The sequence below is a fragment of the Peromyscus leucopus genome, chromosome 8b (genome assembly GCF_004664715.2).
Source record: "Peromyscus leucopus breed LL Stock chromosome 8b, UCI_PerLeu_2.1, whole genome shotgun sequence".
Taxonomy (NCBI): Eukaryota; Metazoa; Chordata; class Mammalia; order Rodentia; family Cricetidae; genus Peromyscus; species Peromyscus leucopus.
The window spans coordinates 44,402,548-44,418,641 of NC_051086.1; the positions used below are offsets into that span (position 1 = coordinate 44,402,548).

Sequence of the window (16,094 nt, forward strand, 5' to 3'; positions counted from 1 at the left end):
GAAGAGTTACACTGCCAGGGCTATAATATTACTTACTTTTAGTATGAGGTAGAGTAAAGCCAGCAATATCCCAAGACTCCATCTAGATACATTACCAAATTCCCCATAGCTTATAAGGTACCGAAACCAAACTGGTATGGGGACAAAAATTCGGTAACACTGACATAATTCTTCTAAAAGCATGTACCAGTAACCCTAAAAAAGTAAGAAAAAAGAATAAATGCAGCTACCAAGGTATTAAACATACAGCAGAAATTTTAATATGGGAAAGAGAACATCATGAGTATAATACACTAATCACATAAAATTATATTTCAGAGTTATGATTAACACTGACAAACTCAAATTGACTATCACATACCATTGTTACCACTGAGTGAATGCTTATGTAGTCATTTTATCAGTTGGCAATGACTTGGGCCAAAACAGAATTATAAATTTGTTTTATAATGTGAAGAGTTTTCAATTATCCCAGAAATAAATGTAATCCTGATTCTAGCCAATTAAATTAGTATTTTCAGTTCAAGTACTTGAGCAAATGGTTGCCAGGCAGAAGTAATGAAAGTACTTAAAATTAGGTTATTTATGTGTTGGAGAGATGGCTCTGCAGTTAAGAGCACTTCTTGCTCTTCCAGAGGACCTGAGTTGGGTTTCCAACACCCACATTAGGCAGCTCAAATATATTTGATGCCCTCTTCTGGCTTCTAAACTAAGAGACATTTAACTGGCATTAGTAGGTTTTGCTAACATCATTCCAATAAGCATTAGTTACTTACCTTTGATTTAAAAGGCATGATGAAAGAAGGCACCAATAAAATTAGGCATTTTAAACCCATGAAGAAGAACTTCAGAATGAAGTCTGTAATTCCAACAATCCAAAGAACTTCCCAGAAGCTCAACTGGTCCAGTGTAGGATTTAAGAAAATTAAGCTGCCAAGAGAAAAGCAATATACAAATGTAAAGCAGTGGCAAAGGTTTAAGTTTGCTGCAGTATTTTACAAATTTCATGAAATAGTTAAGTGCTCTACCACCAAATGATAGCCCTCATCTGTTCGTTCTGGCATCTAACAAAAACACTCCTACAGTAGCTCTAAGTCAGGGATGTAGGTAGCCTCCTTTCATGCCTGGGCTAGGCCCTTTTCTCCATCTAAACTTTCCCCGGTTGGTTTTGTGTCTGTGAGCTCCTTTTGTTTTGTGTGTTCTTACAGACAGGGTTATCACTATGTTACCAGGCCTCATTGGGGTTATAGGCTATGCCCGCCAGTCTTAGGATTTTGTTTGTTTGTTTGTTTTTGAAGACAGGGTTTCTCTGTGTAGTTCTGGTGCCTGTCCAGGATCTCACTCTGTACACCAGGCTGGCCTCGAACTCACCGAGATCTGCCTGGCTCTGCCTCTGAGGGCTGGGTTAAAGGCATGTCATACCACTGCCCGACATCATGATTTTTTATGTACTAAACATATTTTGGAAACACCAAATTTAAAAGTATGTGTTTGTGTGTGTTGTGGGGATGGGATGTGTGTGCAGGTGCTTGTGGAGTCAAGAGATGGTGTGAGATGGCTCAGAGCCCCTGAGCTGGAGTTTCCTATGGAAATGCTCTTAACCATGCAGCTGTATTTCCAGCCCCAGAGGTCATTGTTTCACACTCTCCCTGCCTCATTACAGCCCAGATTTGTCCATATCAATTACACGGAACCCAGGCCTTCTAATTATCTGATTAAAGCTGGAAGTTCAGAATATCTGACATGAAAATGCATCTCAACATGTGTTTTGATGACTCATTTTTAGGAACAAAAGGTTGATAACAACACCTGATGGTACTAAATAAACACTGATTAAAACTGTGAATGGCACACACCTGCATGTCAGCATTCAGGAGGCTGAGCAGGAGGACTGCAAGTTGGAGGCACCCTGAACTACGCAGTGAGGTCTTGTCTCACAAACAGCAAACAAAATCCACCTATCAAAAAGTATTTACTGGCACATGCTATGTGCCCAGGTACTGGGGAAACAAGTCTGTAAGTTACACCTGTCAGTCATGAACGGAGACAAGTAAAAACTGAACTCTAATAAGCAGCATGTGCAAGTAAGATACAGTCAAGTGCCATGGAATAAATGATAGGCAGCAAGTATACTAGGATCTCTAGTTACCTGTAATAAAGTGATTGAGAATGAAAGGAGTAATATAAAAGAACAGAAGAACCTGCCAGGAACACCAATAACCAAGCACACTGAATCTTTGATGACCGTTCCTGAAAAAGAGACAAGTTGTAATTTATTTAAGTGTTGTGTTAGGTCAGAATTACTATACTATTAAATATCTTTTCACTTGATCAATTTATTACCTTAGAATGTTTTTTAGATTATTCTTAATACAATACCAACTACCTGCTAAATTGTTCATTATCACAACCACGGTTTTTGTTAATTAGTCCTTAAAACTTAAAAATACAAGCTGGGCAGAGGCAGGCAGATCTCCGTGAGTTTGAGGTCAGCCTGTTCTACACAGAGTCCCAGGACAGCCAGGACTGTGTGTAGAGACCCTGTTTCAAACCACTAACCCCACAAAGCCTCTAAAAACACAAGACCAGGAAGTCAAAGAAGCAAATCTCCACACTGACATAAAGGACCTGCACGAAGCAATCTTCACCTCCTCCACAAAGCAGAAATTTTAAAAAATGCACGTAAGTAAATCAGTTCATAAATATGCAATAATTTTGATCTTTGAAATTCAAGTTTTAATTACTAGTTTAATTCAAAGTTTTACAGTTGACAATCCTAATCCAAAAACTGACATCTTTTGAGCACTAACATGATGCTCCATGTGGTAAATTCTTCACCTGACTTTCCTGCCAGTCAAAAACACAGTACACTGATACGATATAAAACTGCCTCTGAACTGTGTGGATAAGGCAGACATAAGAAAGACACCTCATTATGTATAGGCAAAATTTATGACATTAAAGAAATTAACCTTAGCCTGGGCTACCAAGTGAGCTCCAGGAAAGGCGCAAAGCTACACAGAGAAACCCTGTCTCGAAAATCCAAAAAAAAAAAAAAAAGAAAGAAATTAACCATATATATGTATATGTATATGTATATATATATATGATTTTTGAGACATGGTCTCTCTGTGTAACCTTGGCTGTCCTGGAACTTGCTCTGTAGACCAGGTGGCCTAAAACTCAGATCCGACTGCCTCTGCCTCCTGAACTGGGACTAAAGTCACGTGATACCATGCCCAACCTTGTACTAATATTTTTATCATTTATTTACTTTATTTTCTGAAGACGAGGTCTCACTCTGTAGCACTGGTACTCACTACATATTCCAGATGGACTCTGAATTCAAGGCAATCCTCCTACTCACCTTCCCCAGTGCTGGGATTACATGAACATAACCACCATGCCCAGCATTAACCTGTGCTAGTTTTTAAACTATGCACTAAATTTTTGTTACTAGGCTATACTGTAAAGTCCCGGATATGATCCCTCTTAGAAAGTGCTCATAAGGTAAAATGGTATAGACTCTTGGAATTTTTCTAATTTATATGATTAAAACTTTTATATTACTAGAAAAATTGGGCTTAATTTTTTTTTTTAAATTCATGGTATGGCATGCCTTTAATCCCAGCACTCAGAAGGCAGAGGCACGTGGACTCTGAGTTTGAGGTCAGGACAGCCAGAGCTACATAGTGAGACCCCTGTCTCACACAGACAGACACCTAAAACACCCAGTGCCCATTTATTTAATGCTCCATTTTACTTATATTCAATCTTATGGTACATTAACTAAAGTTTTTAATGATATTATACTACTTAGTTTGTTCCAATGAACTCATAAAGTACAAAGGCCTTTGCCAAACTAGATCAAATAGTGTCATCTAAGTCTTCTAACCCTCTTGTCTACATTGTCTTTATTAGGACCCAAACAACAAAAGTAACTTATTCCAAGTCATTTAGAAAACAAAATTAAGCATGTAGTGGATATCACAAATTATCCTGTTACTTTCTAGTCTTCTTAAGAGTTCTATTTCTCTCAAAGTTATCTCTAACTCTGTAGAGAGAAGCAATTAATAATTTAGTTGCTTTTTATACTTACTCTTAGAAAAACCTGACTTAAATGCCTTTTGTTTGCATACTAAAAGTTCGTTAGCAGCCCAATCTAAAGAGCGAATTCTGTGTGAAGACTCACAATGATACTAGATAGAATCTGGGAACAGAAATGAAAGAAACAATGGGTTCTTATGTGATGAATCCCTCATGCGTATGCATAAGAGGTAAATGGAAGAACACAAGAAGTAAGAAGTGTAATAACGAAGCCTGGATAGTTCAATAGAGTCTCAACATGGTACACACCCGCACAGCTCAGAACGAAGAATCGTGGCGCAGACAATGATGTGCAGTTTAGGTGAATGGTCAAGGTTCTTGTATTCGTATTTGTTTTATTGTGTCTTTGTGTGTTTTTGCTTATTATAGAGTGTTTTAAGTTTCTCGCAGAAGCAAAGGTTCTAAATGTAGTCTTTGTAGCTTATACGTAGAATCTCATCTTGGTTAGGTCCGCACGGAACTCCCGACTTCTCGAACTCACAGAGGATTCGCGCTCGGCGTTCTGTTCTGAGAGCCTCCGACTGCCTGGTCCATCAAATATGCTACTTTGCACCCGGAACTCACTTGCTGCTATCTCCTCCAGATTGTGCCTATATAGCTATCTACACTATGTCGTATGCGCACAGTAAGATCAAGGTCGGATACGCAGGACACAAGAGAGACAACACCATGTCTCAGCACCAAGTGACAAAGCAAGTGGAGGCGCACATGGCTGCCTAGAGGGCGATACCCTTGCGTGTAGTGTTGTAAGACTTGTGGCTGTTGAGCCCATGCTTCGGCGGTATACTCTCTGAGGTGTAAGGATAGCGGAAAGAATTTATAATTCTGTAGATTGTGAGGATACACATTCCCCCATGCTTACAATCCATGTTAAAAACCTTTCGGGGGCTATGGCCGCTGATATAAGAAGAGGACACCCTGCTGCTTGGCTCATGTTAAGAGCATGAGGTGAACGAACCATAATCTGAGTGTGCCTGTTCACGGCTATACGTCTCAACTATTGCCTAGTGACCACCTTTCCAGGATTCTGCGAGGGATAATCTCGCCAGGATTGCCCTTCATCTCAGATGGATTTTGCTTAGGCGATCCTTTGAACAATTATCTAGTTCGTACTACTCAAAGCACACTGTCCTACCTCACTATCAACAGCAGCACCCTACTTATCCTACCCCCACTACTCAACAACACTTAATCACCCTAACAACACCTGCCGATTCATAAAAAATTACTATATAAACCTGTTTAATACACAAGCTTAAAGAACAAACAAAATTTGTCTACCTTGGCGCGAGTGTCCGTAGATGTAGTCTCTCTATGGGTGAAAGATAGAGCGCTGCCTATTCCTCGATCTCGTTCAGACCCTGATCAGATCCAGGTGGAGCTTGTGTGGTAGTCCGGCGCTGTAGTGTCCTCTCTCAGTCCTACGCTTCTTACAAATCTCATAGCGTGTGCACTCTCAAGAATGTAGAGATAACATGCCCCTCGCTCTAGGCGAGCTCCTACCAGTCATTAGCTCCGTCCCAAGCGTTACAAACTTTGGCAAAACCAGATGCTCTTTGGATGCATCTCAGTTAGAGGTGTTCTAACTCTATACAAAGGTGACGAATGCATATTTGGAACTACTGTTGCACTGTAAGATGTTTTGTCTTTAATGCAAAGGAATCAGCAAGCAAGAATGGGTTGCCCCAGCAGACACCACTGTGAGTAGCAGTATCTTACTGAACATGATAGGTATATGTACTTCTCGGTAGAGCCCACACTAAGAAGTCTTATAGCTTGAGTTAAAGCTTGAGGCTTTAATCCAGACTCGTGAGCGAGCCACGCAGATCTGTGACTTTCGAGGCCAGCCTGGGCCTCGGAGCGAGATCCAGGACAGGCTCCAGAACTCAAAGAGACCCTGTCTCGAACCCCGCCCCCCCAAAAAAAAAGTTTGCTAAGGATAGTTGAGTGCTCAGTGGTAAAGGTACTCTAGCTTAGTCAAGTCTGCTGATCTGAGTTAATTCCCGGATCCCAGATGGTAGAAGACGGAAGTGACTCCCACAAGTTGTCCTCTCCCCCTCTCTCATTTTCTCTCTCTCTCTCTCTTCTCCTCTCTCGCTCTCTCTCTCTACACACACCACACACAACCACACACACAACACCACACACACCACACAAAATGTAGCCACAATTTTAAAAAGATTCACTAATGCTTAGAAGGAAAAAATCCCGTGCCCGTATGAAGCATCCAAGAATAAAACATTTCATTTGTGTGACCTACCACATTTCCCTTTTAAATGCTATTCACTAGGTTTTCCCGAGTCTCTAGCTTACATAATCGATAGTCTGGAGCAGAACAAGGAGATCCAACACTCAACCTGGGTCCCTCTCATCCCCCCACCTCCATGCACTGCTGGTGGCTCCATCGTGGGGATGTCCTTCACACGATATGATTGCGACACCATAAACAGCTGACTAGCATTTGGAACCGAGATCTAGCTATAACAGAGACAAGATTCAGCTCCTCAGTGACATATACCAAGTTGCTCCTACGATGCGGTATCGGCGTGTTGCGGCCGAAGGAGCCGGTGGATTCTTGTGCTGGGCTGGTCCTAGAAGGAGACAGGCTTCTCCTGAGGGCGCGAGGCCTACTATCTCACCGCGTCGTCATGGCTCTCGGTAACGCCTGTGGTAGCTCTTGTTGCTCTGCGTGGCTCCAGCGGCTGCTAGACTCGTCTGTGAGAATTCCTACGTGATTCTCCATTCAGACACGAAGAAAATCGAACCAGCAGACCAAGAACTGGACGGCGGAATCCAGGAAGCGTCTTCCTCTTTTCTCCTACACGAGACGAGGTACATACGCGGGGGGTGCGAATAGTGGCCGCCGGGTGCCGGGGTCGTTGGTGGTCAAGGGTCACCGCGTGTGTCAAGTTGAAGAGGTGTGTGGGTGGGAGCAGTCTTTCAGGATCAAGAGGCCTCTTGCGTGTGATCCTACGGACCGAGGCACGCGTAACAGCTCCTTCGAGTGATGATCAAACTTTTATCATTGATCATGCCGCAACGTACTTTACCTCGATGATTAAAGAGTGGGATTCGCGCCAGAGACAGTGTTTTTGGGTTTGTTCTCTCTCAGTGATTGGTATACGCCCTCCCAGTGCTTCTCCATAATACTAAATATGGGGTATCCACTGCCTCCTATCCCGTGCTTATACCATAACATGATGTGTAAGTACTGGGAGAGGCAAGGGAGTGTATTATAGTGTGTTAGAATAAGAGTGTATACATCTCGTGTCCTCCTTTTTCCGAGGAGAACAGTTCTCCGTAAATAACGTAAGGCTGCCGACGAGCTCCGGTGTTCCTCGCAGCTCAGCCCCTCCGCACGTCTCGAAACTCTTACGCGACGCTATTATCTTATCACCGTGATAAGAACCTGCCCTCCCTTCCACGATTCTCTCGGCTGCAGATACCTCCGGGGCGAGCGCCAGTACAGCCCTTGATCAAATGCTCACAGGCGATGCAGTGCCTTTGTGTCTCACGGCCTCCTGCCCGCTTCGCCACCAGGCGCTGGACCGGGTGGAGACGCAGGTAGATCCTTTTCTCCCACCACCCGGCGCTAAGGCACTTCGGGGAGGCCTATTCACAAAGCACAATTGGACGCGCAGAACTGAGAGCAGCCAACAGCCGAGGCCATGTGGGTCTAAGCCACCTCTGCGGTTACATCACTTGCACGCTGTTCTGCCCTTGTCCCTCGGCTCGGGCCTGGCGCCTCGGTCCCAGCGTCGTCCTCGTTGCTGCGTCTCCACGCCAAGCACCTCCCGCCAACGGCCCTCGGTCCCAGCCGGGCTGGACGGGGCGCTCGTAAGGGCGTCCCCTGCCTAACTTCTCCTAGTGTCATGGAGGACGTGGTGAGCCCTAGTAAGCAGGAACCTGCAGCAGTCCTCTGCCTCTCACGCTTGCCCGCTCACCTGCTCCCCGCCCCATGCTCTGGGCGAGTAGGGGCCTTGTAGGTCCCGTGCCTGAGCGGAGGAGGGGCGCGGGAGCAACCCTGGCCCCCGCGCTCACAAACGTGGAGTGGACCGCGGAGAGAGGGGACGCGCACTTTAACCTGGCTCTATCCGAGTGTCGCAGCTCCGCAAGCACGGCGGGCTCAAATGTCCGCTCTTCATGTTCCTCGCTAGTAGCACAGAGATGTGGCCAGATTAATGCATATCTCAAGAAGAGTCTGCTCCTCATGAGTCGTCAGTCAATCTTTCCCTTTGTGTGTATTTCTGGTGATAACGTGGTTCTAAGCAGAATGTGTACTCTATCACGAGGACCTGCGCTTGCTAGCGTGTCTGATCAGTAGCTCTCAACCGTCTCTGAGGCAAGTGGGTGGTGCAAACTGTGCAGCTCCGTATCGGACGGCCTGGGGGCTGCGGCGTAATTTCCGCTGAAGGTCTGACCAAGGGTCTTAATAACGAAGAATCACATACTCCTGTATTTAAGGAAGTGGACAATCCGAGCCTGTGGCAGGCGAGGGCCATATGGCTGGGTGCGTGTTGCCCAGCGCCAGAGCATAAGTAATAACTGAGAATCCGGGCTAGCGAGAAGTATATGCGCGATAGTGAAACGCTGGAAGGAGTGCCAAGTTTTCAAAACCCAGCTGAAGAGTGTTTTGCCCGGGGGGCCAGACACATCAGTTAATCGGCAGGCAAGCGGAGTCATCACTGAACAGAGCAACGCCGAGAGGTGCAGTGTCTGTGGCGCTAGCCATCGAGTCCTATATACGATCGATATAGAAACCCCTTGTGTATTTTGGTTGTGAGGACTAGACGCTTTACACTGGGTGAGCCATCTCTACGGCCTCAGCCGGAGTAGTCCCTGTTGCGGCACGCAACGCCTTTTTGAAAAGAGGAAATATAGCGCCCAGTGCACCGTCGGCTTCGTGATGCTCTAGGGGTTCGGTTGCTGTTCCTCTTGAACGTTTCCGGAGGCCCGGCCTGGTCGTAGCGCAGCCCTGAAAACTACGAGGAACAAGGCACCAGCGAAGACACTACGACCGGAGAGAAACCTGCCTCGCAAGAAAACCAATAGCCATTACAAACAATCTGCAAGCAACCGCGAGCTCAAAAGGAGCAGGGGGTGCCTAGGTTGATGCATGGCGAGGGTTAATCAGAGCACCTGGATATACATAGCAAACAAGAGACACAAAGAAAAAGTACTCTTTCTTCTTGTGCAATACAATACCTTAGACCGTCCGTCACAAACCCTATGGATAAGATACACTTCAGCCCATCTCTCTCTGGAAGTGGAGTGAGTTGTGCGTGAGGGTGTCTGTCAGCGTGTGTAGGGCGTCTGTCGTTGTGGCGATCACACGCGATGGTTGCTCATTTAAGCTAGATGCTGCTCGTCTGTGAAGGTATACTCCAGAAATGTATATTTGCTCTCGTTGTGTCGACCTCGTCGAACTTTCTGGACTTCGTGAGGACAATGTGCAACAGAACGAGTCGACAGATGTGTGGAACTAACTACGCAACGTACTTCTGTCGGACTGCCAATCCGTTCACTCGGACTTTCCTTATAAATTTCTCTCAAATTGAAAAGCACCTAAAAAAACCATAAAAGAGAATAAACCCAACAATCAAGCCAACCCTCAAACCCTGTTCGCGATCTTGCTCTCTCACGTCTTGAGCCTGTATCACCATTGTGGCTTCTCTTTTCGTTTTCTTTCTGTCTTTCTCTTTTCCCCTTCTTTTCTTTTTTTTTTTTTCCTTTAAGGCCATGCCTCTACAATTAACCCACGTTAGGCTCGTCTTAGATGACTCTGGCTTTAATGAAACGTCATGGACCTGCATCCTGCCTCACTGTGTGCTGGGATTACAGGGTCTGGACTTCTGGCCTGGTCCCGTTTTCAAATTTCTGAATGGAGGCTATTGGGGCTTCAAGGTTTTCTACAAATTTATCACAGTCATAGCGTGAGAAATGAAACAGACCCACGCTACCAGACTGTCCAATGATTTCTCTGAGACATTTGCATATATTCTACCCTTCTAGCTAGCATGAATTCTCCCAGTAATTAATTTTTTAATGTTTTGTGGCTGTTCATGTTCATCCCGTGTCGATGTTGAGAGGATGGCGCTGCCTTGCTCAGACCAGATCTGGCACTGACGCACAGGAGTCCAGCAGAGAGGACAACATTGTGCGGGGCTGTTGTTGCTTTGTGCTCTTCTCTCTACTCTATATTTCGCGGGTGTACACTTGACCAAATCACGGGGATTGATCAGAGGAGTGGTGTCGGTTTCCCATTGTGGCAAGGCCCGCAGAATTGGGCTCCCTACGATGAGTTCTGTGTTGTGTTTGCTGCTATGGTATTCTTTTTGCTCCTCTCTTAGTTCTTTGTTACACCATGTTTTTGTCTGTATTGCTTTTTATAGCGAGATTCTAGCCTTGGCTTGATGTGGCTTTGAGCGCCTGTGCTGAGGAAGCGCGCCTTCTGAATAAGCCCCATTTGGTTGGCCCCTTCACCCGATACTGCGACCATCTGTGGCGGTATCCACCTGCCTCCCGTGTGGGCCCTAACACAGTGTTAACCAAGAGAGTACCCGACTAGGTCGAGACGACACCTCCGACTGATGATTATATTTATTTTAAAGTTACACATACCGCAGATGTAAAATGCTGAAGGATGTGGCTTGACTATGATTGTCCTCAAGACAGGCCCACTATCCCAGATGTCTGTGTCGCGGCACCGCAGCCTTTGCTCTGCCCTCGAATTGCTGTGAGTTCTCCAGGCCTCTCGGTTTTGTGGTACAGAGTGAGTACCTATCTTCAAAATAACGATCACCTTTGTGTGTGTCTGTGTGTACATTAATGCAAATATTTAGGGAAGAGGAAAATCATGAAAGTTCGACATAATCCGAGCCCCAACTACAGTTAACATTTGTTTTAATGGTATATGATGTTTGTAAATTTAGGTTATACTCAATGTTTTAGAATTTCATTTTAATCTTTGTTGTAACGACATTGTGTCGGTATCAGTTACGTACTGTGGAGAGTGTTTTAATTTTGAAGTGTTGATCCCTTAATTAGTGTTATTAATAAAACTGCTCGGGTGATGGTCATGTGTACTTTGTGCTGTGGGGTGAAGCTGAATGATTCAGACAGATGCAGCAGTGACGAGTCGTATGGATAAGTGTTTGGTTAAGCCTCTGGTGGAATCCTTAGAAGTCCTGGATAATTGGGTGGTGGAGATCCTGTGTCCGTTGCCCTCCCAATTATTAATTCTTGTATCCGCGCGTCGTGACATTTGGGTGGCTTTAGGTGAATTACAAACAAGCGTGTGTAGCACCCTCAAACATTTTCCCTACGGAAACTCCGTTCTCTTCTCTTAGAACCTAGGCTATTTAAGAAGTGAGCCAGGCTCCTACAAATCCTCACCTACTCCAATGCCTCACCGGTGGCCCGCACATCTCGAGAATGCTTACTCCTGTTCGCGCCTCCTCCATAGTCCACAAGCGTGTCACCTCACAACAAAGTACGTGTTGTTCATCTTCAGCACTAGCGAGCTGGACCCTCTGTGAAATAGCATTACAGAAAGGCATCTAAGACACAACTAATGTGATCTCTCCCAGCCTCTCTCGAGACACTATCCGGCAGCTTATTATGTCAACCAGGCCAAAGGCGCTGAGCAAATATCTAGATTATCCCGTATACCTATTCTATTATTACATCAGATAATCCAACATTTTGAACCCTAAACATTAATTCACCCCACACAAGGTGCGATAATCTCATAGTTCTGCAGTCAAAGAAGCGCTGATTAAGACCATACAAATCCTCGTGATATGCGATGCTATTTAGAATAACTCTTGCGAGTATTGCGATTAATAATATAATTGTATAATGACATCTCATTATTAGAGGATTCATGAGGACTTTTAGTGAGCGTCATCTCATCACTTTAAATAACCTCATGAGACATATATGGGAAGAGCAGAGGGCGAGTGCAGGTATTCTCTATGAGTTACGAGTGATCAGCCCCTGCTGATGCCCTTACAGAAGTAGTATAGGAGTTGATCAACCAGAATAACAGCGGTCAAGTGCGTAGCAAATAAATAGAACAATGTGCTCCTGAACCCTTGTATTTAAAGAGCAGGCAAAACACATAATACAACAAAAAGACGGGGAAAAAACATATAAAAATGATGAGCACAGAAGTGATACCAGAGTATAGGAATGACGCCAAGACAGAGAGGAGAGCAAGACCAGTGAGGGAGGAGCTGAGCCCGAGAACGAGGGTAAGGGTTAGGCCCGTAAGGGGAAGGGAGCCCGCTCGCGAGTGACTGGGTGATATATGTAAGCTGGATAAGAGGGAAAGAGATATGATCGGAAGAAAGCTAAAGCGCATAGGTAAGCGCACCGAAGTAGGGTGTTATGTGGACTTAGGAAGGAAGTATGGTACCCCGAGAAAAAGAACCAATGAGTGGCTGAACAGAGTGACACCTGATGCTCTTTGAAGGTGGTTAACCTCGCCCTTCCTTCGTACGAAGGGTCTAAGTCCCTGTCGTGCTTCTGTTGTTACCAAGAGAACGCGTCGGTGATGATTCCCATCCAATAGCGCAGTGAGAGATGCGTTATATAAAAGTCTTGGTGCCTAGTCGCTCGACATATAGAATAGATCTGAGGCACAGTAGGAATTTGAGATTACACTCCATAAAAACACGCCATACTGACCAAACTTACAGTAAATCGTCGTCCCTCATACTCGCAGGCTCGCGACGATCCTCAGAAGAGGTACAACAAACGGCCAAGAAACATTTTTTTTTTTTAATTAGAGGCAAGCAGATCTCTGAGTTTGAAGCTAGCCTGGTCTACAGCGTGAGTTACAGGACAGCCAGGGCTACACAGAGAAGCACTGTCTCGGAAAAGCTAAAAAAAAAAAAAAAAGTCAATAAATAAAAGATTTTTAACAGGGCATAGCAGTATAGACCTTTAATACAGCATTCACGAAGCAGAGGCGGACAGATCTCTGTGAGTTTGAGGCCAGCCTGGTCTACAGAGTGAGTTCCAGGACAGCCAGGGCTACTCGGTAAGACCCTGTCTGGAAAAACAAAACAGTAATAACAACAAAAACTGCCCGGTACCTCCAGCCATCAGGGAAAAAAATACTAAAACTTCTTTGCTAACTTACCTCACCCTAGTGGTCACCACCAAGGAACCTGTCAACAAATGGCTGGCACAGATATGTGGAAAGGGGAATCCTTCTCCACTGCTCGTGGAGTGTAGACTGGTATGGCCATTAAGGAAACCAGTATGGCGGTTTTGTAGCTAAGATTAGAACTCCGGAATGAGCCAGCTATAACATCTCCGGCATGTACCCAAAGGACTGTGGCCTGCCACAGAGACACTTGCTCACCCTGGTCATTGCTGCCCTAACACAGCAGCTAGGAAACGGCACCAGCCTAGCTGTCCGTCAGCGGATGCCTAGACCATGACAAGGTGGTGAACACACAGTGGAACCTGCAAAGGCCGCAAAGGACACTGGAAATTTCTGGTAAATGGGTGGAGCTGGGAAGTGTTGTATTAAACAAGATGGCCCAAGCTTGGAAAGAAAAAACCTCGGGTTCTCTTTCACATGTGGATCCTAGTTCATGATGTAGACATGTGCGAAAATGGGGGGAAGACTAAGGGAGAGAAAAAAGAGGTTCTGAGGAAAAGGGGGGTGAGTGACAGGAGCATGTGACATGAAAGCAGAAAGCAGGGGGGGAGGCGGGGCCCCCCCCCGCGAGGGTGGGGGGGGGGAGGGGGGTGGGGAGGGGGGAGGGTTGGGGGAGGGGGGAGGGTGGAGATAAAGGAGGGGAGAGAATTATCTACAATGTACTTTAGTCAACAGTGCCACTAGGATACATAGTTGTCTGCATTCTAACTGAAAAAATAATTACATTTTAGAAATATTCTTTAAAGATACAAAACTGTGGCTGGCACAGTGGAGTACAGCTTTAATCCCAGCACTCTAGAGGCAGAGGCAGTGACAGGTGGATCTCTGTGAGTCCAAGGCCATTCTGGTCTACACAGTGAGTCTAGAACAGCCAGGGACACATAGAGAACCTTGCCTTTAAAATTTTTACACACACGCGCTCTCTCTCTCTCTCTCTCTCTCTCTCTCTCTCTCTCTCTCTCTCTCTCTCTGCTGAAACACTGATGATTGGCCAGGACACGTTCACAGAACTATGAGGACAAGGGGATGAGGAGCCAGCTTGAATGGGATCCCACTGTTGTCCAAATGAGGGCCACGTGGAGCACCACGTAGATACTGACAATAATGATTATAACCACTGACAAGAACATGAGTCTCAGCGCCAAACTCCCACACAGTGAAGAGGAGAACATTTTAGATAAGGACATGCTATGTAGCCCAGGCTGGCTCAAGCCTCAAGAGCCTCCTGCCTCTGCCTCCTGAGTGCTACTGTGCTAGGCTAGGAAGTCACCTCTCTCACTGGCATGGTGGCACACGCCTTTTAATCCCAGTGCTTTGGAGGCAGAGGCTTGGATCTCTGAGTTCTAAGTTGTCTTGTCTACACAGAGAGTTCCAAGAGAGCCAGTACTACATAGTGAGACCCCTAGGTTTTTTTTTTTGTTGTTGTTGTTGGTTTTGTTTGTTTGTTTGTTTGTTTAAAGTCTGTTTCTCTCTCTCTCATGAGTGTTTTAATTGCATGTATGTCTGTGCACCACTTGAGTTCCTGATGCTCACAGGAGCCAGAAGAGGGTGACAGACCTTTTGGAGCTGGAGTTTTAGATGGCTCTGAGCCACTATGTAGGTGCTGGGAATTGAACCCTGGTCCTCTGGAAGAGCAGCCAGTGCTCTTACCCACTGAGCCACCCCTCCATCTTTTAGAAAAACATCATACCAAGAAAGAAAAAAAAAAAAAACCCTGGCTTCACCTGGATCCGTCCAGATCCCATCCCATGGCCTGGGTTCTCTGTCGCTGTCCTCGTGTGTTTGGGGACCACTGGGTCACTGTGGCTCCAAATGCCTAGCTGTGTTTCTTCATGTTATACTCTCTCCTCCAACACTCACCGAACTGCTGTCTGCACCAGTGTCATAGCCCTTAACAACCTCACCACAGAGATCAGTTGTATTCTTTCAGACCATAATCTACATGCAGCTCAGGCAGTACCCAATGTTTAAAACAGAACAAAGGCCTTATACGTGAGGTTTTGATGGGTGAATAGGAGTTTCCTGAAGCGGGAGGAAGACAAGGGGCGGCAAGCAGGAGAGGATGGTGTGCCCACCACAGCGGCGTGAGCTGTTGTTCGTTTACAGTGGAGGGAATGAGAGGGTACATGTGGGAGCCGGGAGCTGTGTAGAGGGGGTGAGAGGAGACGGTTGGGAGGGTCTTGAACATGGGCTGGAACTTGGAGTTGACCTGATGGGTGCTTAGGAATCTCTAGACGTGTCAGTAGTGTCCCGGTTAGATTTTCTTGTCAACTTGACACAAGCCAGGGCCATCTGGGAAGAGGCAACTTCAGTGAGACATTGGCCTATAGACAGGTGTGTGGGGCGTTTTCTTGATTAATGATTGTTGTGGGAGAGTCCAGTTCACTGTGGGCAGTGTCACCCCTGGGCAGGTGGTTCTGGTGCCCACTGCATACAAAAGCAGGCTTAGCAGGCCATGTTAAGCAAACCAGTAAGCAGGGTTTCTCCATGGTCTCTGCTTCAGTTCCTGCCTCCAGGTTCCTGCCTTGGCTTCCGTGATGGACTATGACCTGTACACCAAACAAACACTTTCCTCTCGGGTTGCTCTTGGTCAGGGTGTTTATCACAGCAATAGAAACCCTATAGAAGACAAGTAAGAAATGTAGAGGTGCGAGACAGAGGCCAAGCACGGGATGGCTCTGCACCTTCCATCGTGAAGACACTTGGGACTCCCCCACAGCCACAGTGGGTATGTGAGCACACCCTCCCTGAGCTGTGACATGGGTGACATGTCTCTGCTTCCTGTTTCTCCCCTTCAAGAGCAGTTTCCGGC

General features: G+C 45.9%; 1 long non-coding RNA gene across 1 annotated transcript; it reads right to left on the bottom strand.

The window, feature by feature from the left end:
- Positions 1–6: 6 nt before the first annotated feature.
- Positions 7–2,258, bottom strand: LOC114682953. The gene is made up of 3 exons (XR_003733112.2): positions 2,150–2,258; positions 777–930; positions 7–195 (listed from the first exon to the last, which is right to left on the bottom strand). It is a non-coding gene; the product is annotated as an uncharacterized LOC114682953 (long non-coding RNA).
- Between the last annotated feature and the right edge of the window lie 13,836 nt (positions 2,259–16,094).